At 46.0% G+C, this 24,320-nt stretch overlaps 1 non-coding gene across 1 annotated transcript; it reads left to right on the top strand.

Annotated features, from left to right (window-relative positions):
- Nucleotides 1–10,437: 10,437 nt before the first annotated feature.
- MIR9214-2 (microRNA mir-9214-2) lies at nt 10,438–10,515 on the top strand. The gene is given in 1 exon segment (NR_128925.2): nt 10,438–10,515. It is a non-coding gene; the product is annotated as a microRNA mir-9214-2 (primary transcript).
- Nucleotides 10,516–24,320: the final 13,805 nt, after the last annotated feature.

Here is a 24,320-nt window from a genome sequence, read left to right as displayed (position 1 = left end):
ACTAGATATATACTAATAAGAACTGAATGTGAGACGAGCAATAATAGTTATGCTGACAGGCAAATGAATCAATCTGTAGCGAGCTTCCCCCTGGACCAACAGTTCTTTTGAGACCCAATTTCAATGTCCAGTAGTTCCTTATGTGTACATGTCAGCACTGACCCCTCAGCTCTGGATGGTGGACAAATGGTGGTAATGGAGGTCCGACTCCCTCTGGTTTGGTCTCGGCCGAACCCAGGGGCACGGCGTCACCCGGACTAAGGGGCACGTGGCCTCACCCATACCCAAGGGGCGCGTGGTCTCACCCGGGCCTGGGACCCAGCCTCACCCGGATGGATCCAGGGGCGCACGGCCTCACCCGGACCCAGGATCTGGCTTCACCCGTACCCAGGGACGCTTGGCCTCTCCCAGACCCAGGGGCACGTGGCCTCACCCGGGCTTAGTTGCACAAGGCCTCACCTGGTTCCAGGGACACATGGTCTCTCCCGGACCCAGGGACGCTTGGTCTCTCCCAGACCCAGGGCCACTTGGGCTCACCCGGGCCTAGGTGCACGAGGCCTCATCCGGATCCAGGGACGCATGGTCTCACCTGGACCCAGGGACGCTTAGCCTCTCCCAGACCCAGGGGCACGTGGCCTCACCCGGGCCTAGGTGCACGAGGCCTCATCCGGATCCAGGGACACAAGGTCGCACCCGGACCCAGGGACGCTTGGCCTCTCCCAGACCCAGGGCCACTTGGGCTCACCCGGGCCTAGGTGTACGAGGCCTCACCCGGATCCAGGGACACATGGTCTCACCCGGACCCAGGGACGCTTGGCCTCTCCCAGACCCAGGGCCACTTGGGCTCACCCGGGCCTAGGTGCACGAGGCCTCATCCGGCTCCAGGGACGCATGGTCTCACCCGGACCCAGGGACGCTTGGCCTCTCCCAGACCCAGGGGCACGTGGCCTCACCCGGGCCTAGGTGCACGAGGCCTCACCCGGATCCAGGGACGCATGGTCTCACCCGGACCCAGGGATGCTTGGCCTCTCCCAGACCCAGGGCCACTTGGGCTCACCCGGGCCTAGGTGCACGAGGCCTCACCCGGATCCAGGGACACATGGTCTCACCCGGACCCAGGGACGCTTGGCCTCTCCCAGACCCAGGGCCACTTGGGCTCACCCGGGCCTAGGTGCACGAGGCCTCACCCGGATCCTGGGACACATGGTCTCACCCGGACCCAGGGACGCTTGGCCTCTCCCAGACCCAGGGCCACTTGGGCTCACCCGGGCCTAGGTGCACGAGGCCTCACCCGGATCCAGGGACACATGGTCTCACCCGGATCCAGGGACGCTTGGCCTCTCCCAGACCCAGGGCCACTTGGGCTCACCCGGGCCTAGGTGCACGAGGCCTCACCCGGATCCAGGGACACATGGTCTCACCCGGACCCAGGGACGCTTGGCCTCTCCCAGACCCAGGGCCACTTGGGCTCACCCGGGCCTAGGTGCACGAGGCCTCATCCGGATCCAGGGACACATGGTCGCACCCGGACCCAGGGACGCTTGGCCTCTCCCAGACCCAGGGCCACTTGGGCTCACCCGGGCCTAGGTGCACGAGGCCTCATCCGGCTCCAGGGACGCATGGTCTCACCCGGACCCAGGGACGCTTGGCCTCTCCCAGACCCAGGGGCACGTGGCCTCACCCGGGCCTAGGTGCACGAGGCCTCACCCGGATCCAGGGACGCATGGTCTCACCCGGACCCAGGGATGCTTGGCCTCTCCCAGACCCAGGGCCACTTGGGCTCACCCGGGCCTAGGTGCACGAGGCCTCACCCGGATCCAGGGACACATGGTCTCACCCGGACCCAGGGACGCTTGGCCTCTCCCAGACCCAGGGCCACTTGGGCTCACCCGGGCCTAGGTGCACGAGGCCTCACCCGGATCCTGGGACACATGGTCTCACCCGGACCCAGGGACGCTTGGCCTCTCCCAGACCCAGGGCCACTTGGGCTCACCCGGGCCTAGGTGCACGAGGCCTCACCCGGATCCAGGGACACATGGTCTCACCCGGATCCAGGGACGCTTGGCCTCTCCCAGACCCAGGGCCACTTGGGCTCACCCGGGCCTAGGTGCACGAGGCCTCACCCGGATCCAGGGACACATGGTCTCACCCGGACCCAGGGACGCTTGGCCTCTCCCAGACCCAGGGCCACTTGGGCTCACCCGGGCCTAGGTGCACGAGGCCTCACCCGGATCCAGGGACACATGGTCTCACCCGGACCCAGGGACGCTTGGCCTCTCCCAGACCCAGGGCCACTTGGGCTCACCCGGGCCTAGGTGCACGAGGCCTCACCCGGATCCAGGGACACATGGTCTCACCCGGACCCAGGGACGCTTGGCCTCTCCCAGACCCAGGGCCACTTGGGCTCACCCGGGCCTAGGTGCATGAGGCCTCACCCGGATCCTGGGACACATGGTCTCACCCGGACCCAGGGACGCTTGGCCTCTCCCAGACCCAGGGCCACTTGGGCTCACCCGGGCCTAGGTGCACGAGGACTCACCCGGATCCAGGGACACATGGTCTCACCCGGATCCAGGGACGCTTGGCCTCTCCCAGACCCAGGGCCACTTGGGCTCACCCGGGCCTAGGTGCACGAGGCCTCACCCGGATCCTGGGACACATGGTCTCACCCGGATCCAGGGACGCTTGGCCTCTCCCAGACCCAGGGCCACTTGGGCTCACCCGGGCCTAGGTGCACGAGGCCTCACCCGGATCCAGGGACACATGGTCTCACCCGGATCCAGGGACGCTTGGCCTCTCCCAGACCCAGGGCCACTTGGGCTCACCCGGGCCTAGGTGCACGAGGCCTCACCCGGATCCAGGGACACATGGTCTCACCCGGATCCAGGGACGCTTGGCCTCTCCCAGACCCAGGGCCACTTGGGCTCACCCGGGCCTAGGTGCACGAGGCCTCACCCGGATCCTGGGACACATGGTCTCACCCGGACCCAGGGACGCTTGGCCTCTCCCAGACCCAGGGCCACTTGGGCTCACCCGGGCCTAGGTGCACGAGGCCTCATCCGGATCCAGGTACGCATGGTCTCACCCGGACCCAGGGACTCTTGGCCTCTCCCAGACCCAGGGGCACGTGGCCTCACCTGGGCCTAGGTGCACGAGGCCTCACCCGGATGCAGGGACACATGGTCTCACCCGGACCCAGGGACGCTTGGCCTCTTCCAGACCCAGGGCCACTTGGGCTCACCCGGGCCTAGGTGCACGAGGCCTCACCCGGATCCGGGGACACATGGTCTCACCCGGACCCAGGGACGCTTGGCCTCTCCCAGACCCAGGGGCACATGGCCTCACCCGGGCCTAGGTGCACGAGGCCTCATCCGGCTCCAGGGACACATGGTCGCACCCGGACCCAGGGACGCTTGGCCTCTCCCAGACCCAGGGCCACTTGGGCTCACCCGGGTCTAGGTGCACGCGTCCTCACCCGGATCCAGGGACACACGGTCTCACCCGGACCCAGGGACGCTTGGCCTCTCAGACCCCGGGGCACGTGACCTCACCCATGCCTAGGTGCACGAGGTCTCACCCGGATCCAGGGACACACGGTCTCACCCGGACCCAGGGACGCCTGGCCTCCCCCAGACCCAGGGGCACGTGGCCTCACCCGGGCCTAGGTGCACGAGGCCTCACCCGGATCCAGGGACACACGGTCTCACCCGGACCCAGTGACGCCTGGCCTCCCCCAGACCCAGGGGCACGTGGCCTCACCCGGGCCTAGGCGCACGAGGCCTCACCCGGATCCAGGGACACACGGTCTCACCCGGACCCAGGGACGCCTGGCCTCCCCCAGACCCAGGGGCACGCGGCCCCACCCGGGCCTAGGTGCACGAGGCCCCACCCGGATCCAGGGACACATGGTCTCGCCCGGACCTAGGGGTGCGTGGCCTCTCTCAGACCCAGGGGCACGTGGCCTCACCTGGACCTAGGTGCACGAAGCCACCCGGACCCAGGGGCGCGTTACCTCTCTCAGACCCCTGGTCGCGTGGTCTCACCCGGATCCAGGGGCTCACGGCCTCACCCGTACTCGGGACCCAGCCTTACCCGGATCCAGGGGCCCACGGCCTCACCCGGACCCAGGGTTCAGATTCGCCCGGACCCAGGGGCACATGGCCTCACCCGAACCCGGAATCCAGCTTCACCTGGACCCAGGGGCGCGTGGCCTCACCCAAACCCAGGGGCGTGAGGCCTCACCTAGACCCAGAGGCGTGTGACCACATCTGAGCCCAGAGGCTCGCAGGCTCGCCTGGACTCGGGTCTCAACGGGGTTTCGTCTTCTTGATCCCAATTCCTGTTGGTCAATTCCCTCTCAGCAATTCCTTCGGTCATTTTCTCAGAGCTCCAGGGCGGCTGCCGCAGAACTCGTTGGGCGGCGGGCTCGGCAAGGCTCTGGTGTGCCCGGTGCCCGGCGGTGGGCTGGTCCGGTGTCGCTGCGTCGGCCCTTGGGTCTGCAACGGTGGCCAGTCGCTGAGCGTGCGCACCTGGCCACTTCGGGGCATTGAGATTCTTGAAGGACTCGGAGGTCAGCAAGCACGGAGTCTCCCTCCCCATGTCTCCCAGGGGCTCGTCTGTCCGTGCTCGGCAGCAAGTGGAGCCGTCCCCTCAGCCGGAGACCGCCGGGGGAACTGCGCCGAGCACTTTCCAGGCCGCCATTGTGTCGCCTGAGCCATAGTTCTTAAAGTGTGGACTTTGGGTCACCGGCATCAGCATCATCCTGCGTACCCCTCTCTTTTATTCTAGTTGTAGAGCATCTGCTCAGCCAGCCCCCCGGTCTTTCTGGCTGGTGTCTGCTCTGCTCTCCCGTCGTAGTCTCAATATTGTTTTGGTAGGCATCGATCAGGCTGCCGCCCTATGTCTCCATCTTGGTCCTCCTTTGTACAGTTAAGTCTTGATTGTTGTTGGTGTCACTGGGAGGGATTGTCCTCCAGGCCAATTGGCCGTGAGGACCCTCTTTGTCTATATAGGAAGAGTTGCTGTGCAGGAGACATGTTTGTGGGCCGGGTCTTGATGCAGCAATGCCTTGGCGCTCACTGAGTCTGCCTCTAGAATGCCTCCCTTATGCAAGTGATTGAAATCTGGTGTCATCTCCCACCAACCACTAGATGCCCTCGTTTCTGGGTCTCCAATGTAGTGTGGGTCAGCCACTACCTGAGGCACTCAGCAGGAAAAAGCTTCTGCTCAGCTTGGCTGGGGCGGAGCTACAGGGTGGAGCCTACAACCTTGGCTTCCTGTCAGCCCCGCCCTATGAGGCTCCTGTGTCTGTGTCCCTCTGTATTCCTTGCAAACACCTCTGAGAGAAACGCGCCCTGGAGTTTCGCCCACTGCCAAACAGTCCAGTCCCTCCCCTAATGAATCTGGACTCCCAGATTCTCGCCTGGAACTGGGTTTCAGTGTAGTTGGAACTGGGTCTCAGCGCAGTCTGGCGTCCCTGTCTCCTTCCCAGCAGGGCCACCCAGTGGCGCAGGCAAAAGTCCGTCCTCTGCGCACCTTCCAGTGCGCGCGTCTGGAGCCGCCGCTTCTCTGTGCCTCCGCCACCACAGCCCAAATTCATTCCCCCAGCGTGCGCCTGGCTTCCCAGGGTTTCGCCCGGAACTGGGGTTCAGTGCAGTCGGAACTGGGGTTCAGCACGGTCCTGAGCTTATGTCTCCTTCCCGCTAGGGCAGTTCAGTGGCGCAGGCAACAGTCCGTCCTTTGCGCCCCTTCCCGTGCGCGCCTCTGGAGCTCTGCCTTCCCCCGCTCCTCTGTGCCTGCGCCCCACAGCCCAGATTCATTCCCCCAGCCTGCGCCTGGCTTCCCAGGGTTTCGCCCGGAACTGGCGCTCAGTGCAGTCGGAGCCGGCGCTTAGCACACTCCGGAGCCTTTATCTCCTTCCTGCCAGTGAACGCCGGCCAGGCCGTCAGCCGCCCCTTCCTCTCCGGCTCCATCCTCCCCGCAGGCGCGCGTGCTCGTGTCTCCGCCAGTTTCTCCATACCTCAGGCTTTTACGGCTCCCCCGATTGTCCCCGTGGCCTTCTCCTTCCCCCCAGCTGTGGGCATTTCAGTCCGCCAGCTCTCCTGTGGTTCTGGACGATGTCCGTTCTGACCTCTAGTTGTGCCTTTGAAATTGTTGTGCCCGGCTGCAGGTTAGGTGTTTCACCTATGCCACCATCTTGGTTTCTCCGTGAAGAAATATTTTAAATATCAATACCAGCAGTTCTATTTTTCATTTTATTAAAATATTTTAGTGCTGACATAGTTGCAGGTGTCCCTCCTTCCCCCTCCTTTGCCAATCTCCTCTCTCCTCCCCCTCCCTTGTCCTTCATCAAACTATTGTCCATGTCCCTGGCATATGCATATACATTCTTTAGCTAATCGCTTCACCTTCTTTATCCAGTCTCCCACACCCCTCCCCTCTGGCACCGGCCAGTCTGTTCCATGTATCCATGCTTCTGGTTCCATTTTGTTCATCAGTTTATTTTGTTCATTAAATTCCATATATTTGGGAGATCAGCAGTTCCATTTTTTAAAGTTCTAAAATATATTTCTCATTCCTGAGTGCTAGAATGAATACACACATCTAAAATGGTCTAAAAGCAAAGTGATGATACAGCTACAAAAAAAAAAGTACAAACCCTCTTGAATTGAGAGAACTGGGAGAAAAGGGGAGGCTAGTACAACAATAATCCTTTGGAAACCACAAAGTGGAATAAACAACAGATCTATAACCAATTTAGCACACTCATTCAAGCAGAAACCTAAGCAGCACATGGGAAATAGAAAATCAACCCCATTTACATGAAATAATTCCCCCAAACCTCAGTAGTTCCAAAAATAAAAATAGGGGTGGGTGGAAGATCTGAGAAAATTTATCAACAAAATAGTTCAAGTCAACTTTCCAAATTTGAAAATAAAATATTACCAGAGGGAAAAGACCCACCTTGATTTTTAGAGAAAGCAGAAGGGAGGGAGGGAGGGAGAGAGTGAGAGAGAAATGTGAGAAACACACCAATCAGCTGTCTCCAAGCCTGCAACCCAGGTATGTGCCATTGACTGGGAATCAAACCCGCACCTTTTAGTGAATGGACTGAACCTCTAACCATTGAGAAACACAGGAGAGCACAGAAGAAGCTGATTTTCTAACCTAGAATTCTGTACCCAGACACATGTCTGGGTAAATCTAATCACGTGTCTGAGTACATTAAAGACATCATCAAACATTCCAGTCCTGAAAGATTGATGGCGCACATAGACCCTCTCTGAAGAGGCGAGTAGAAATGAGTCTCCATTAAAATGAGAAAGCAAACCAATATAAACAAATATGTGAGACATAGGAGAGAAGCAAAAGAATATCCCCAGTGTGGTGGCAAACGCATCCTGTAAATCAGGTACAGAGTGAGAACACTAATTTGGAGCAGGTAAAAATGCACAAGGTGGAAACAGACAAATGGTAACCAGTTACCATACAAACCTCTGACTTGGCGGAACTAAATTTAGACTCGGTGTATTCTGTTAATTCTTTTAATAAATATTTTATTGATTTTTTTACAGAGAGGGATAGAGAGTTAGAAACATCGATGAGAGAGAAACATCGATCAGCTGCCTCTTGCACACCCCCCACTGGGGATGTGCCTGCAACCGAGGTACATGCCCTTGACCGGAATTGAACCTGGGACCCTTCCGTCCACAGGCCGATGCTCTATCCACTGAGCCAAACCGGTCAGGGCTATTCTGTTAATTCTTATTCATGACTTTGTTATTTTATCTCATAACCAGTAGTAAATATAGACAAGGTCAGAAAAAAATACTTCAAATGTTAAACCAACTGTGCCCATTATTCTATATGTGAAAATGCTTATGCATTTCTTTTTCAAAAATGTCAATAGTATCATAGTACTATAGATGTAACATCCAGAATAATAACTATGAATTTTCTTATTCCTAACAGACTAAATATCCTTTAAGTTGTTTTTTCGGATATTTAGGATTCATCTAATAGTTCTATGAATAATAAGGAATATACCTAAAATGCATATTATTTGGATATTTCAAGAGTAAACTAGTAAGGTATGGTCACTGAAACCTTAATGTGATATAATTCAAATATTAAAAGGAAAATTCAATATCATCTACAATACTATGAAGACACTGCATTTTAAACACTGGCAACCACAGTGTGTCCAATAGTGTGCTATATATAGCACATGGCTCTTAACACTTATAAATACACTGAGCGGCCAGATTATTATGATCTCTGAATGTTAACAGCAGATTATAAAAAAGAAAGAAAGACAGGAATGCAGGAGTCGGGAGGACTACAGGTCAATTGAGGATCTGCAGCAAGTTTATTAACTATGCGATGCCTTTTATACACAAAACACTGAATAGGAGGTCTGTCAAGAGGAATGTATTCTTTGTTCCTCTTAATCACTAAGGGAGGGACAGAGCTGTATTGCTCCTTCTGGAAAGATATAAAACACAACCTCTTCCCCACATCATTACTGAATCTGATAAAACTCTTTTCTGGTTTATGTTTCCTTCCACCTAGCTGACTCGGTGGAGGCTATTGTACAGGAGGCCTGATGCCTTTCACCTGCTGTACGATCCTCTGTATCATAGTTTAAAAATTTTTAAAGTTTAAAAAGCATGACTGAGCTTCTCTTGAGGTGACACATAACATCTGTCTTCCCCTTTTCTGTTTTTTAGTAAATGATTTGAAGAGTATGAATGGTTCTTTCTACAATTGAGTGATATTCTTCTGCTAGATATGATTAGGTTTAAGTTTTTGGGGATTTACCCCTAAAGTTGGTACAGGAAGGTGGATAATATACTGAGAACATTGCTTCTAATAAAATATGGAAATTGTCGTATTTAAATAATATTTTAAAGACTGAAAATAGAATGAAAAATTTCTTTGAATTAGTGTGCTTTATAGTGGCTGTTTTAATAATTTCTGGTATACTTACTATATAAGTACTATTACTATAAGTTGATGGGCTCCGTATTAAAATCTGTTAAGGTATAAATAAGAGCTTGTATTTCTACTGAAATATAAGGGGTTTGAAGGACTTTTGTTTTCTGCTGTAGTAGATCTAGCCTTTCTAGAATTGGATTTATTTGTTAAAATGGTTAATGCTTGAGGTAATGATTCTTATAATGTGGTAGTTAATACTATTCCCTATGTTAGAAATAAAGTAAGCCCGTAAGCCAGGGTTCCTGGTAGAATATAAAATATTAAATATTTTGACTTTTATGTAGAAGGGTGTGTACACATGATCTGGAAGTACGTATACTGACCTTCCTTGTCCTTGGTCCTGGGCAACCTGTAGCAATGTACAGGTGCTGACTGCTAGTATGGCAAGGTATCTTCACTATTTTTATTTCTGGACTATTTTACCTTTGTTCTTGTGGGCTACTGCCCACTCTATGGCCGGAACAGTTCTATCAGGTCCTCTCTGGGATCCGTTGTTGCAGGAATCTATATGGGCTTTTCTGGGAATATATAAACATATTCTCGACCAAAGGTTAATAAAGAAATCTTTTCTGTAAATTAGATTTGGGATCCTTTTGATTTTTGTCTGAATGATTTTCCTTTGGCTTATTTTCCTTTGGGTTATTTTAAGATTTTATGGGTGTCTTGTTATTAGTATTATAAATGAAAATTAATATTTGAGTAAAAATTTTAAAGCAATTAAGGCTTGATATAATTTACTTATAGGATATTTCTTTTAAGATATTATTCTATTAATCTCCTTTTTGTATTATTATGAAGCTTTTGTAAAACTTTTTAATGTAGTCTTGATAATCTTTTATTTTTAATTTTTGTACAGAAATATGATTGCTTTGGATTCATTGTATGTTAAGTAATTTTACTATGAGATGAACAATCAATAAAGTTTTTTTAATACTTTAGGAACAGTTTTTTGTTTAGTATAATTAATTTTTATGAATATTTACTTATTTTAATTAGCTAATTTAAATTAATCTGAAATAAAGCTTAATTTATTTATTAACTTTACTTACCCTAGATAATGGACAATAAATGACATTAAGTTTCTGCTATTAATCTTTAATTTTATATAAAACTTATTAGAGAGGAAAAATATAAATTATTTACCTTAGTTTAAAAGGCTAAATATATAAGCTTTTAATTATAATGCCTATAATATTTGAAGGAAACCTCTTTATTTTTATGTAAGAATCTTTGTCTTTCTTTTTATAATACGTAACCTGTAGGGCTGTAGTTTGAAGGTTAAGCCTATAGGCGACCAGCTAGCTATATTATAAGTACTTTTACAGTAAGGCTGACTACTAATTTACTTTTAAATTTAACATTTTAATAACAATCTTAGTTTACCCTGTAAATATTAATGGAAAGGATTATTTGTATCCCTGAGAAAGCTATGAGCATTCCTGGTGTTAGGCTGGATTTAGATATAGGGCAGCTGCTGTTAGCCACGTCTCTGTTATCTGGGTCCCGATCTGAGCTGGGAGCTGGGCCAAGTCTCTGTCTGTTACCTGGGTCCCAATCCGGGCTGGGCGTGGGAAGCACGAAGCATCCATGGGGCAGGAGACCTCCCTTAGAAGGGGCTAGAGTTCAGGCCCCTGTAATGGTGGGGGGGTGAGGTTCTGTGCCCCACCTCTGTTGACCCCCAAGTTCTCTCCTGATGGCCCCTCTTCGACTGTGCCTGTCTTAGGTTGTTCCTCCCTTGAGGAATCTTACCCGTCTTTGACTAACCAGCCATCCTCCGGGGCCAAGCAGGGTGATTCGAGGTTTAGTTCTGTCTCCTTGGTAGCTTATGCCCCTATGGCCTCCACGCCCAGTACCTGCCTTGGGATCCCCTCGCCTGCTGGCGGGGCCCCGGCATTGATCACATATCTTGGGGAACCCAGGTTTCTTCTCCAGGGAGAGCCCAGCTCACGCTATTGGGCGAGAGACAGATCCATGGTACCAGCCACAATGAGGCTTCAACCTCAATATGAACAGAGAGCTCAGGCAACAGCTGCGGCAATTGCATTGTGAGAAGAGGGTCCCTCTTGGTAAAAAGGGCAAGAAGGGCTAATATAGAATGCTCAAGTGCCCTCTCAGGGGGCCTTCCACACAGTGGAAGGGATTAAATTCTTTTATGTCCTTTTAAATTGCCGCCAAACATTTAAAAAATTAGTTTGTAAGTTTGTTTGGGATAAATGTATAATATGCTGTTATAAAATATCAAAAATTATAATGACATTGTAGAATAATATTATGTAAGGATATACTTTGTTCTAGGTATGGTAATTTAATTTTAAACTGGCTGTTAATTTCTTTTTGTATAGATAAGGCCTTAGTAACTTTCCTAGAATACTTAATTAAATTGCTTACAAAGACATTGGCTTTTCTTTAAGCTAAAAACCTTGTTTATAATTTAATAAGCTAATTTAGTTAAGTAACTAAAGTAGGTATCTTTATTTAAAATAAAGTAAATTTGTATCTGATTTTATAAACCGTAAATGTTGCCCCGCCTCTAGCTTAATGTAGGAGGCTACATAAAGTTAGGTAGTAAATGGTGGCTTCTAATCTGTTTTTAGATTTTATTTGGATTTAATTATTCAAACATTGGTTTCTTATGTAACTTAATTTATATGAGACCTTGATTATATTTTAAAAGACTAATTTATAAAGTAACTTAAGTAGGTATCTTTAATTAAAATAAAGAAACATATTTAGTAAAATTTATAGGTTTGATATTTTATTGGTCTGATCTAAAAGTATGGCTTTTGTCTTTTTAGAAATTCTACTGGTGTTGAAAAATTTGGCTATATTTAAGAAATATATTGTTTTTGCCCTTCTTATAGGCAGAAACCTGTATAACATTGAATATATATGTATAAGTAAAATATATTAATTTTTATTTGATAAAGCTTTCTATGTGATTTCAAGTATTAATCGGTTTAATTAAAAAAATATTTCTTTTAAGAGAGAACAGACTTTTGAACATTTCGGGGCCCAATGAAATGTTCAAAAGTCACTCTCAGTCTTGAAATAACTTGGAAAAAAATATATATAGAAATATATATATATATGCATATATTTATATATATGCTTTAAAAATTATATACCTAAATTATCTTAAAGAATATCAATTATATTTAAACTGGATTATAGAATTAATCCTTTCTTTAAAAAAATCAGACCAATAACTAATATATTTTTAATTCCTAATTATTAGAGAAAACATAGTATTTTATTTTCTCAAAAACATATTTTTATATTTTAGGTATTTCATTACCACAATTATATAATTTTTCTTAATTTAATTTAATATGTACTTTAAACTTTTAGAGCTTGTAAGTTAAATATTTTTAGTAGTTCTTAGATTAATACTTTATATTTCTAAGAAAAATAAAAGACATAATCAATTAATAGCTTTAATTCTGTCCTCTAGATTTTTATGAGGCAAATTTAAACTTTACTTTTTATTTGCTAGTAACTTTGCTGGGGGAAGGGCATCTACCCCTTCCTCTATTAACAAAGGGCGTAGCCAGTTACCTGGGCTACTTAGATCTTTATAATCAATACATTATTTATCTATATTTTAACAATTTCGTTGAGATTCTAGAGTCAATTATAATTATTTTAAAGTATTTACTTTGGATAAATTCTATGACAGAGACAAATTTACTTATATTCTTGAAGGCTTTAAAAGTTAACTTTTTAACACCCTTTATTAGTATTTTAAAAACAACTCTTTATTATGGAAATGCGAATCCTGCTGCTGGAATTAGCTTGAATTTCTTTCAAGAAGACTTTTTCGCCGTTTTTCTTAGGAAAAAGAACCAGCTCTGGGTTTTTCATTTCTGTAGCCCTTGTAAAGAGTTAAGTCTAGTCTAAGACCTATCTAATATCCGAAATTGGACCATTTGCGCATTTTGCCTTATACCAGCTTTCTCTTTACACGTGTACAGATATCCCAGATGTATTTCTAAATTTTTAAAACTTTTTCATGGCGAGAAAGGAAACTTTAAATTAGTATACTGGGAGAGTGGGCTTCTATATTGGATTGCCATGTGTCTCTCCCTTCCCCCACATCCTGCTTACTTCAGGGGAAGTTTCAGCAACAGATCTGGCCGAATTTCTTTTTATGCTTAAAAGAAAGACAGATCTCAATTTTTTTCTTTCTTTTATGCTTTCTGAAGTAATAACTCATACCTAATTTAGCCAAGATTTGCATTTCCCTTCTGAGTTCTTTTATAATTCTTAAATGTAACTTTCAGTAATCTTATTGTAAGTAATCTTATTGCAGGAGAGCAGATAGCCCTGCCCTCTCCTGCCACTCCTGGTGCAATCCTTTCTTTTTTTTTTTTTTTAATATATTTTATTGATTTTTTACAGAGAGGAAGAGAGAGGGACAGACAGTCAGAAACATCGATGAGAGAGAAACATCGATTAGCTTCCTCTTGCACACCCCCCACTGGGGATGTGCCCGCAACCAAGGTACATGCCCTTGACCGGAATCGAACCTGGGACCCCTGAGTCCGCAGGCCGACGCTCTATCCACTGAGCCAAACCGGTCTCGGCTGGTGCAATCCTTTCATAGTTAAACTGTTTCTACCTAATAAAAGGCCAAACATCCCTTCAGGAGTAGGTCTATATACCCCTGTAGGAATGGCTTGTGGTCCCAATTTTGGAGTTAATACATATCGCCCTATGGATCCAAGGTCCAAGCCGGCACTTCTAGGGGTTGCTCGGAATAACTCTTGTATCTGTTTTGCTCCCTGGGGCAAACTGGATGCTGCGCAGCCAGGTGGCCTTGAAACGGCACAGGGACAGGAGGGTAAATAGACAATGCCCCTATTATTTGCTGGGGCGGCGCTGGGCTGGCCCCTTTCGGGAGTTTCCCGACTGCTGCTAAGGCAAGGGATTTCCCTGGATATCTGCCTTAGATCTACACTCATTTGCCCAATGTTTTCCTCTTTTACATTTAAGGCACAGTCCAGGTTGTTTGGGACCTCTGCCATTTCCTTTATTAGAGGGACACTGTTTTGCCATGTGTCCTGTTCCTCCACAAGTGAAACACTTGTGTGTTTGACTTTTCCCTGTGCTGAACTGTTGCTGAAGAATTCCTTCAATGGTGGTTCCCTTTAATGCGGCTGCAATAGTGACTCCTTGTATATATGAGGGACCAATATTTGCACAAAAGCGGATATAATCTGAGACAGTCCCCTTTCTTTGATAGGGCCGTAATGCAGCTTGACAGGCAGTGTTGGCATTTTCATATGCCAGCTGTTTAACTATTTTTTTTTTTTGTTTAACTATTAACATGCCAGCTTCTCCATCTACCACTGCTCGGCCAACAGCCTGTATAGCCGAGAGACAAAATCCTGATACTTTTCATCTGGCCCTTGAATAATTTTTGAGAGCTCCTCTGTTTTCTGACCAGAGGTGGGTAGCTTTTTCCAGGCTCTGATCCCAGCTCTATTAATTTGCCTATAAGCTTCCTGGGGGTATTGAATTTGATTATGGGTATCAGCATAGGCTCCTTCTCCTCCCAGCATTTCAGAAGAAATGTTAATCTGGGCAGCTCGATTACTAGCAGCTTGCTCCTTAGTCTTTTCATCATATTCTGATTTCCACAAGAGATAAACAAGCCTTGGCAATAGCTCTCCAATCATTAGGTGGGAGAGCCTCTGAGTCTATAGTTTCCAAGATGGTTAAAGTATAAGGAGAAGTAGGCCCATACTGAGCACAGGCTGTTTTTAACTCCTTCAGGGTTTTAAAAGGAAGCGGGTCATAAGTACGCTTACGCTGTCCCGTGTTAGGGTTCACCCGTTCCATAATGGGGAAGGCATGAATGCCCAATTCCTCACCACATTTGCCCATAAAGGGCATTTTCTCTAGATTCTAACTGTCCCATGCTTTTCTCCCAACTATCAAAAAATGCTCCTGCAAAGCCATCTGGAGAGGGGAGAGTGGAACTGGTGCTGCACAGGGCAGCGGAGAGTGGCGGGAACGGCCCCCGCAGCTTCTCTTTTTCTTGCCAAGAAGCTTTAATGCCTCTGAAAAGTGTTCTAACACATCCTCTATATCACTACCCTCTTCAGTTCCAGCAGAAAAATATTCTTCCTCCTCTTTTGCCTGAACAACACCTGTATCATTATTATGATAAAGGGCAGCAGCTTCCTCAAGATCCTCCTCATCTTGAGGACTTAATTTGTCTTCAAAATTTACATTATTCCTTTTTAATATACTGTCTTTTTTAGACCCCTTTTTTGTGCCATTACACTGCTTCTCTTTCTTTCCTGGCTTAAGAGATGGTTAATTATGTTCATGCCTGGGACCTAAACAATCCTGTATCAAATTACATAAGGAAAATGCATCCTGAATGAATTTAAAAAATTTTTATACTTGTCATTAACTTTAGTTCCTTTACTGTTGAGCATAGACTTTAACATTTGCCCATAAAGGGCATTTTCTCTAGATTCTAACTGTCTCATGCTTTACTCCCGACTATCAAAAAAATGCTCCTCCCTTACCTTAACGAGTGCACTCTTTATCTGGAGGAGTTCCTCACCGTCTGCTTCCCAAGTCCTCAGTTACCTGTTCGGGCGCCAATTGTCAGGTCCAGCCTGACGGGTTGAACCAGGCTGAGGTAGGGAGGTGGGAATTGAGAAAAGAAAGAAAGACAGGAACGTGGGAGTTGGGAGGACTACAGGTCAATCGAGGATCTGCAGCAAGTTTATTAACTATGCGATGCCTTTTATACACAAAACACTGAATAGGAGGTCTGTCAAGAGGAATGTATTCTTTGTTCCTGTTAATCACTAAGGGAGGGACAGAGCAGAAGGACAAATTCTTGGTACAGCAAATCTCAGTAAAATAGTTACAGACTTCTTGGAAAGCCATGAAAGGCTGTTCTCATTCTACAAAGATTGCTCTCATTCTACTGATAACCACCATCCAAACAAGTCTGGGAAAGCTGTGTGGGTAAGGGTCCCAGCCTTGCTAGCCCCTTCAGATGCAAGGACGGTGTCACCTTACACCTGGTCTCCAATGATATATATATATATATATATATATATATATATATATATACACACACACACACATACTAGAGGCCCAGTACATGAATTCGTGCACAGGTGGGGTCTGGCCAGCTTTCCCCGATCAGGGCGACCAGGTCAGCCAGCCAGCCAGGGAGAGGGGCCACGGGCAGTTAGCTGGCTAGCCTCGCTTTCTGGTCAAACTCCCAGTTGAACTTCTGGTCAAACTCCAGGTCAAGGGGTAATATCCTATATAATAAAAGGCTAATTTGCATATTAGCCTTTTATTATATAGGATATTAGAGGCCCAGTGCATGAATTCATGCATGGGTGGGATCCGGCCAGCCTGGCCAGGGGGAGGGGACATGGGCAGTTGGCTGGCCTGCCTGCTGGTCGAACTCCTGGTTGAGGGGACAATTTTCATATTAGCCTTTTATTATATAGTATAAACACTGAGTGGCCAGATTATTATGCATTCAGAGATCATAATAATCTGGCCACTCAGTATAGTTTCTTTAAAGACTTTCAAATGAATAGGATTTAAAATAGTTCTCAAATACTGATTAATTGAATGATTTTATTACACCATAAAGTAAATCTGGATTTACTATTCAGAAGTAGGCCTCTTAATTAAATGAAACTGAGTTAATGTAAAAGTTAAACTTAACTACATTTATTTTTGATTGTTTGAGATAGAGTATGTGGCAGAACAGCTGCCATCCATAGAAGCTGCAGGAGCTGCCAGGAAGGAGGAGGACTGCCCACCCCCAGGTATAATACAGCCAGGGGTCACCCAGGTGAAATTAGACGCCATGTTGGTCGGAGCTGGTTTTTGCAGGTTTGAAGTCAAAGAAAGGGGCAGGTAAGTTATTGACAATAGTCCAGTTATTAGGTAAGCTAGCCATTTACTCCACCCAGAACCAGTGAAGTAGTTTTAACATTATAGTCAGGAGCCTCACCACCTTTGTTCCAACCCTAATGCTTATGCTAAATACTTGTATATTCTCAGGAGGTTCGGTAATCTCTAATATGGATCCCTTTATAAAACTGTGGATAATAATAATATCTTCCTTTTATATTGTCTTAAGGATTAAACAATGTGATATTTGTAAAGCAGTTATGTTGTGCCTCATGCTGTAAAGTAGGAATAACTGTCAAATAAATATACATCATATCATTAAAATTAATATATATATATGATATGGAAATAGGTCACTCACCTAGAATTAGATTAATTTGATTATTTGTGACTCAGTTTCACAGAATGGGAAGTTAGATAATAAACCAAGCAGGTGACTTGGGGTAGAGCATCCTGGAGAGAGTGAACTGCAAGTGCAAGGCCTGAGGTCAGAGGGTGTGCCTGGCGAGTGTAAGACACAGCGAGCAGGCCTCTGTGTCTGCTGAAAATGAAAACTATTTTAACACATCTATCTGGGCCAGCTATATTATTCACCATTGTTTTGGTAAAGAGAGTGACAAACATAAAACTTATTTTTTTTAAATATAAAGAATTTCTTCCAAAAATAAAATAGCATTAACTTGTCTCAAGATTGTATGTTGGACATTTTCACTCAATAAATAAGGCTTGGTTATGTGCCTTTGGTCAAAGAACGGGCTGAGGGTGAAGTGGTTCCCTCCTTCCAGTGAAGCAAAGCAGTAGAAGGTCGTATTGACACCTGAAGAAAACTAGAGACAAGAAGCAATAATGTTGTTTACAAAATCCTTTTTCCTATTTTAATCCTGACTCAGACTGATAGGTAAATTTTAAGTGGCTCTGGGTACCCTGGAGAGCTCCTCCCGTCTGCCCTGGTCACTGACTTTTACACAGATTGAGACTTTGACCATTTTGGGATAATTTGCTAACCTAAGCCCATGTATAGGCATAATTGTTCTAGAGGTAAACACTATTTATTTCCATACTTTCTAATATATCCTCTTTGTGACCATTTTTATTAAAATACTAGGGACCTGTTGCAGGAATATTCCTGCAAGACTTCTGGCGGGCTTCCCTCCCACCATGGCCACCTCTCCCACCACTCCCCCCCACCTCTCCTGCTGCGTCGGGCAGGGTAAGGCGGGGCGGCTAGAACAGGCAGGGCGCCCCCCGCCCGTCCCGCCCACCCAACCCAGCCCGCGGCCACCTCCGCCTCCGCAGCTGCGTGGGGGACACAGCCATTGCCGCTGCATGCCTCGCCCCACACTCCCAACCCTCCACGCCCGCTGCCGCAGCTGCCTCTGTGGCCGCATGCTGCCGCCACCTCTGAGCACCCTGACCCACCACGCACGCTGCCGCCGCCTCCTTGGCGTGTGCGCTGCTGCTGTGCTCCCCACCTGGCCCATCCGCCCTGCCACGCCCCGCCCGCCGCACCACACCCTGCCTGCAGCCACCACCACCTCCGAGACTGCCACAGCCTCGCACACTGCCGGCCACTCCCTGCCCACTGCCACCGCTGCTGCCGCCACCGCTGCAGCCGTGCGCAGTCGCCACCATGCACACTGCCCGCTACCGCCTCTGAGGCCTCCGCGGCCGCGCACACCACCTGCCACGCCCCGCCCACTGCCACCACCGCCTCAGAGGCCACCATGGCTGTGTGCTCCACAGCTGCGCTGCTGCCCACCCACGCAGCTGTCTTGCTTTCTTCTCTCCTCCCTCCCTCAGCGTATGCAAATTAACCGCCATCTTGTTTGCTCTGATTGGCTGTGGGCATAGTGAAGGTACGGTCAATTTGCATATTACTCTTTTATTAGTGTAGATACTTGACACCACAGATTTTTATTCATAGGTTGTTTTTCCCATGGGCAGGGCCATGATGAAGAAAACCAATTAAAAACATTAAGTCTTCCATAATTCCATCACTCACTAGTCCCAACGTCTCACATTTTTTTCCATTCAAAATTCTCCAAAACCCTGATCCTCATGATCTAGCAAACAGAGGACACAATGGAAAATCACTTCTGTTCATATCCTTGATATCTGAATATAACTCATCTCTCTATTCACTAGGGATTTATTAAAAAGCCAGGTATAAAGGAGACAGGCAGAATACACTCAGTGCATTGATCCTAACCATCTCACCTTGAATTAGGGACATAGTCTTTTACTGTCTTTTTTCTTAATGATTAAGGATTCTGTGAAAATGATCTGCAGAGATATGGTCATGACAGTATTATTAGTTACTTCTTCATCCCTAATAAAAAGTTATCATGATCTTTTAAGCCAATGTAACAGCAGGAGATAAATACAGCTGGGTGTGGACACCACACATACAGACACACACATGGACACACATGCATACATGAACACTCACCGACAGATGTTTGAATAGGTAGTTTTGAAAAAGGGTTGGTATAAGGAGTAGAGCACTCCATTAAGAATTGCCTCTCAACAGTATGCAAGAAAAGCATGAATGCTGAGTAGTGTAAAATAGACAAAGTAATTTTGTGAGTTAACAAGAGTTAGATATTTAAATTTTACATGATGACAAATTACATGAATATTTATAAAATAAAATATTTTAGCAAATTCATCTCAATTTGATAATCAATATTAGAGAATAGTTTCTATGTTTGACTCTTAAATTGCTTAGTTTGCACATAGAATTGTAAATAATTGAGAATACATGATTGAAAATCTTGCCATAATAATTAATATTTAAATGAATAACATGAATTAGATAACATTGGAGCATCCTCTTAGGTTTGGAAATTTTTAAAAAGAAATGTAAAAACAAGTTTACCAAAATTATGTGTGTCACATATTAGTATTAAGTGAATGAATGTTTTTGTGAAAAATGTGAAAATGAAATGTAAAACCCTAGCAGAGAGCATATGTTATATACAACCTAGCAGAGAAGACTTCTTAACTAATACTCCACAACATAACAGAGAAGGTAATATCTTAAAACTATATGGAAATGTTATATGTGTACAGAGGAAGAAACATCACTACTTGTTCGTTAACTCATAAATATGATTGATTTATTTGCCTTTAATTTTCTAAATCTGACAACAATATCTTCATAAACTATATCATGAAATTACTTTACAGCCTTTTCCCCAAGTATAAATGCATCATTGCGGAGCATTTGAGATTGTTGAAAAAATAAACAAATAAAAGTTCCAAATCTAAACTTTGTCATAGTACAATTCTAATTTCCAGTCTTACCAGATTTTGCACGATGTGTTTTGTCTTGGTTAGCAAACAGTCCAATGGTACTTTACTATGCTGTTAGTGTTCAACTGCCACTCACACTTTTTCCTTTTTTATGCCGTTAAGTACTGGTTCCAGGAACACAGGTTTTTAAAATTTCGGATTATATCATTAGGCAGAATAAGTAAAATATATGTATATCAAAAATTATCCAAATATAATTTTCAAAAACTGCATATCTACACAAATATAGAAAAGCAAAGAGTTTGAAGTTATACTACCAATCTCATACATGAAGTAAGAATGAAGGAATGAGGAAAGTTTCATGATTTCTTAGAAAGAAGTGTACTTCAGAGGAGAAAAGAAATCTGAAGAAAATTTCTACATCTTGTAAATTTTATATAAAGTGATACTTTTCCATGAAAAGAACTCAGCATTTTGAGAACTTGCAGCTACATAAAAGACGCCTACTCAATCCCTGTCTTCTGCTCCCTATGCTTTCCCATTGGATTTGGAGTACTCTAGGTGTGTTTGCAAAAGTTAAAATGCATAAAATGCATTTTATTAGTAATATTTCTTTGTTAATACCAAATACTTAATATTTTATGTTTAAGCCACAAAATAACTTAATTCTTGAGGTTTTTTTTTTTCTATTGATTGTTACCCTGACAATACTATTTGAAATCAATTAATACTTGTTGGTTTATTTCTTTTTCTTGGATCCCCATACCTTAATATTCAGACAAAATGTAGAACTTTCGTTAATTTTAACTATTAATGAAGGTTTATTTTTTAGTACCTTGACACCATTAAATTGAGAAACTACATAGCATACGTAATGCATGTTATGTACCTCCAAGGGTTTAACAATAGCAGTGAATATAATGACAAACCCTGACCTCAAATCATTGTAACTTTGTTTCTAAAACACAGAGTTGTTTTTACTGGAATATCATCTTTACAATTTTAACTCATCCTTTACCCAAATCTAAATCCTACTGCTTATTAATAGTGTTTAACTTTATGGGCTAATTTACTATTCTTGTTAAGATAATATTTCAGAAAGGGAGAGAAACTATATAGAAAGAAAAACAACAATAGCCACAGAAGTCAATGTCACTTCTGAAAATGTGTCATCCACATGACAGAGACTTTAGAAATCTCTAAAAGATATTATGAAGTTAGTGGTGATTTAAAGATAGAACAAATAAAAGAGATAACTAGAGACACAGCCTTCAATATCTGCATGCAAAAATAAACACATACAGTGTCAGTGCATAGACCAGACCCATAGCAGCACCACAGTATTCCCTTGGATACACTCCATTCCACAGATTTCATTTCCCCCCAGAAGTGTTCCTATTCAGATTATATCAAAGGAGATGACCTCTGGCTTCCTTTTTATTTTAAATTCCTTGCTGCAAAATAACCTTAAAGTCACCAAATTATATTGTCTAGTGCAGCATGGCTGATAATTAGTTTTTTCTTTTAAGCCCAGGGAAGGTAACAGGTCAATTGGCAGCAACTGACCATTCCCAACATATACTTGCACCTCCATAAATAGCTTAAAAATAAACCCTTCTTAAGTTATCCTATCTTGTATTTTCTAAATGTTTTATGTTGGAATCTGACTCAAACTCTAGACTTGATGAGACTGACAGATTACAAACCCAAAGACCTCATTGAATATCAGCAATGTTAAATAAAGAATGGTAAAAATGTTAATCTGTATATATAAAACCCTAACATGCAAATAGACCAAACGGCAGAACAACTGAACAACGGGTCGCTTTGACGAGTGCAGACCACCAGGGGGTGTGCATGGAACATGGCAGGCATCAGCTGTGGCGGGATGGTGGAGCAGGTGAGCGGGGGCACCAGACCAAGGCAGGACGCCGGTCGCTGTCATCGGGGCGAGCCTCTGGTGGTTACTGAAAATTCTTTGCTCCTGCATGCCGCAGTCCCACTGGGCGCTCGCACTTGCTGCCGGTGTCCACACCTGTTGTTGGCACCACCAGCCCCGCTTGCATCTGTTGCTGGCACCCGGCGCCGGTCCGGATTGCTTGGTGCTGTCAGCAGGTGCAAGCGGTGGCTGCTGGCCCTGATGCCCCCTGAGGGCTTCTCCACCTCCCCTGCTCCTGAGGGGTGATCGGGGCAGCAGCTACTGCTCACACCCACTGACAGTGCTGGCCCCCTTGCACCCACTGCTGGTGCCAGCCCTAATTGCTCTGCGCCATCAGCGGATGCAAGTGGGGCCTGCACTATCAGTGCTTGGGAGCAGCGGCGGTGGGAGAGGGGCTGCTGGAAGACAGTGGACAGGGCGCCATGGTGGGAGGGGCTTGGTGGAGGTGGGGAGGATGGGCCGAGACCCACCCCTGTGCCCGCCACAGCCTCATAGCCCACAGTTCCTTTCAAGGCACACAAATTTGTGCACTGGGACCCTAGTTATTAATAAATGTTAAACTTTTATCTAATTTTTGCTATTTTTTAGCATTAGTTATTAACCTTCTCTGTATATCAGAATACCTTAGTGAGTGTTTAAGCATGAGTTCCTTATGTCTGCCTTGCAGTGTAGCCTGCAAAACAATCAGATTGAAGAAGAATATCTGATGTTACACCAGATTGACACTGAAATCTAGGAGATGCAATACTTAGGGTATTTAGAGAATTACATTTAAAAGAAAGAAGCTTGAAAATCCTATAAAATAAGAGAGGAATATGTTACTTAGCCAGGATGCCCTCATGGGTAACGTCTGGCAGGAGTGGGTGGGCATGGCTGTGTGCCACACGAGGCCGGGTACGTGAGGCTGCATCAAATAAAATAAAATGCGTACACATGCCTGAAGATGACAGGGTTCAAGGAGGAAGGGCTCCAGTTTCATTTCTCACACCCAGCTAGGAAGACTCCCTGGGGCGGCTCTCCCCTCCAAGCCCTGAGCAGGACAGGCGCTCCGCTCTGGCCCAGGAGCCCTGAAGGGAGGTGGAGGGAAGTGCTTTCCCTCCGAGACTCCGCTCTCCCTGGGAGTCCGGCACAGAGGGCACTCTCCCTGGGAACCCAGAAATCCGCCTCCTGGGGCGACTGTGCAGCAGCCAGGCCTGGTGAGCTACAGAGAAGGTGAACTACTCGGAGGCCATGCAGCTGCCATAGTCAAAGTCACCCTTGATAGAGGAGCAGGGGTAGCGGGGATCAGAGTTGGCCATGTCAGCAATGGAACCCCAGCTCCCCAGCACGTGACCATCAATGGTCTGCAGGCCCCCACAGAGAGCAGACAGCAGAGCCCTGCTTGCCTCTCACTGCGGCAGCAAGCCAGAGAGCAAACAGCAGGGCCCTTGCAGAGAGCAGACACCAGGGCCTGCTGTCGCGTCCAGCAGGCAGGTTCGGAGAGAGCAGAGAACCACGGGGAGCAGGCCTAAAGCTGTCAGTAGGACATCCTCTGAGGGCTCCCAGATTGGAGAGGGTGCAGGTCGGGCTGAGGGACCCACCCCATGCACAAATTTCATGCACCGGGCCTCTAGTTAATAATATAAGAAATAACATGATATTACTAGACACACTATAGTAAAAGAGGCTAGAAGAAGAACATTTTATTTTTTATATATTTTTATTAATTTCAGAGAGGAAGGGAGAGGGAGAGAGAGATAGAAACATCAATAATGAGAGAGAATCATTGATTGGCTGCTTCCTGTATGCCCAACACTGGGGATCGAGCCTACAACCTGGGCATGAGCCCTGGTTCATAGGTTGATGCTCAACAACTGAGCCAGGACATATGGGCAAAAGAAAAGAAATTGTAATGATAAAAGAACAAAATAAGAAACTGGATGCCTAAGGAGCAACAGAACTTAAATCTTTAGAAATGTAGTTTTTTATCTGGAAACTCAATTAGAAAATTTCAAAAATTACCAAATTACCAAAGCATTGATTTTATAAAATAGGTTTACTAAATATTAAGACTAAGCAATGGATATATTTTGTAAAAATTTTGAGTTTAAATTAGAAATATAAAAACATAATAATTCTATAATCAAAACATATTTCTTTAATTATGTGTAGACAAACAATTATACTTATGATGATTATTAAAATAGAGAATTAAAAATGATCATCCAAGGAACCATAGTAAGTA

The sequence above is a fragment of the Eptesicus fuscus genome, chromosome 15 (genome assembly GCF_027574615.1).
Source record: "Eptesicus fuscus isolate TK198812 chromosome 15, DD_ASM_mEF_20220401, whole genome shotgun sequence".
Taxonomy (NCBI): domain Eukaryota; kingdom Metazoa; phylum Chordata; class Mammalia; order Chiroptera; family Vespertilionidae; genus Eptesicus; species Eptesicus fuscus.
This window is presented reverse-complemented; position numbering and strand designations above follow the sequence as displayed.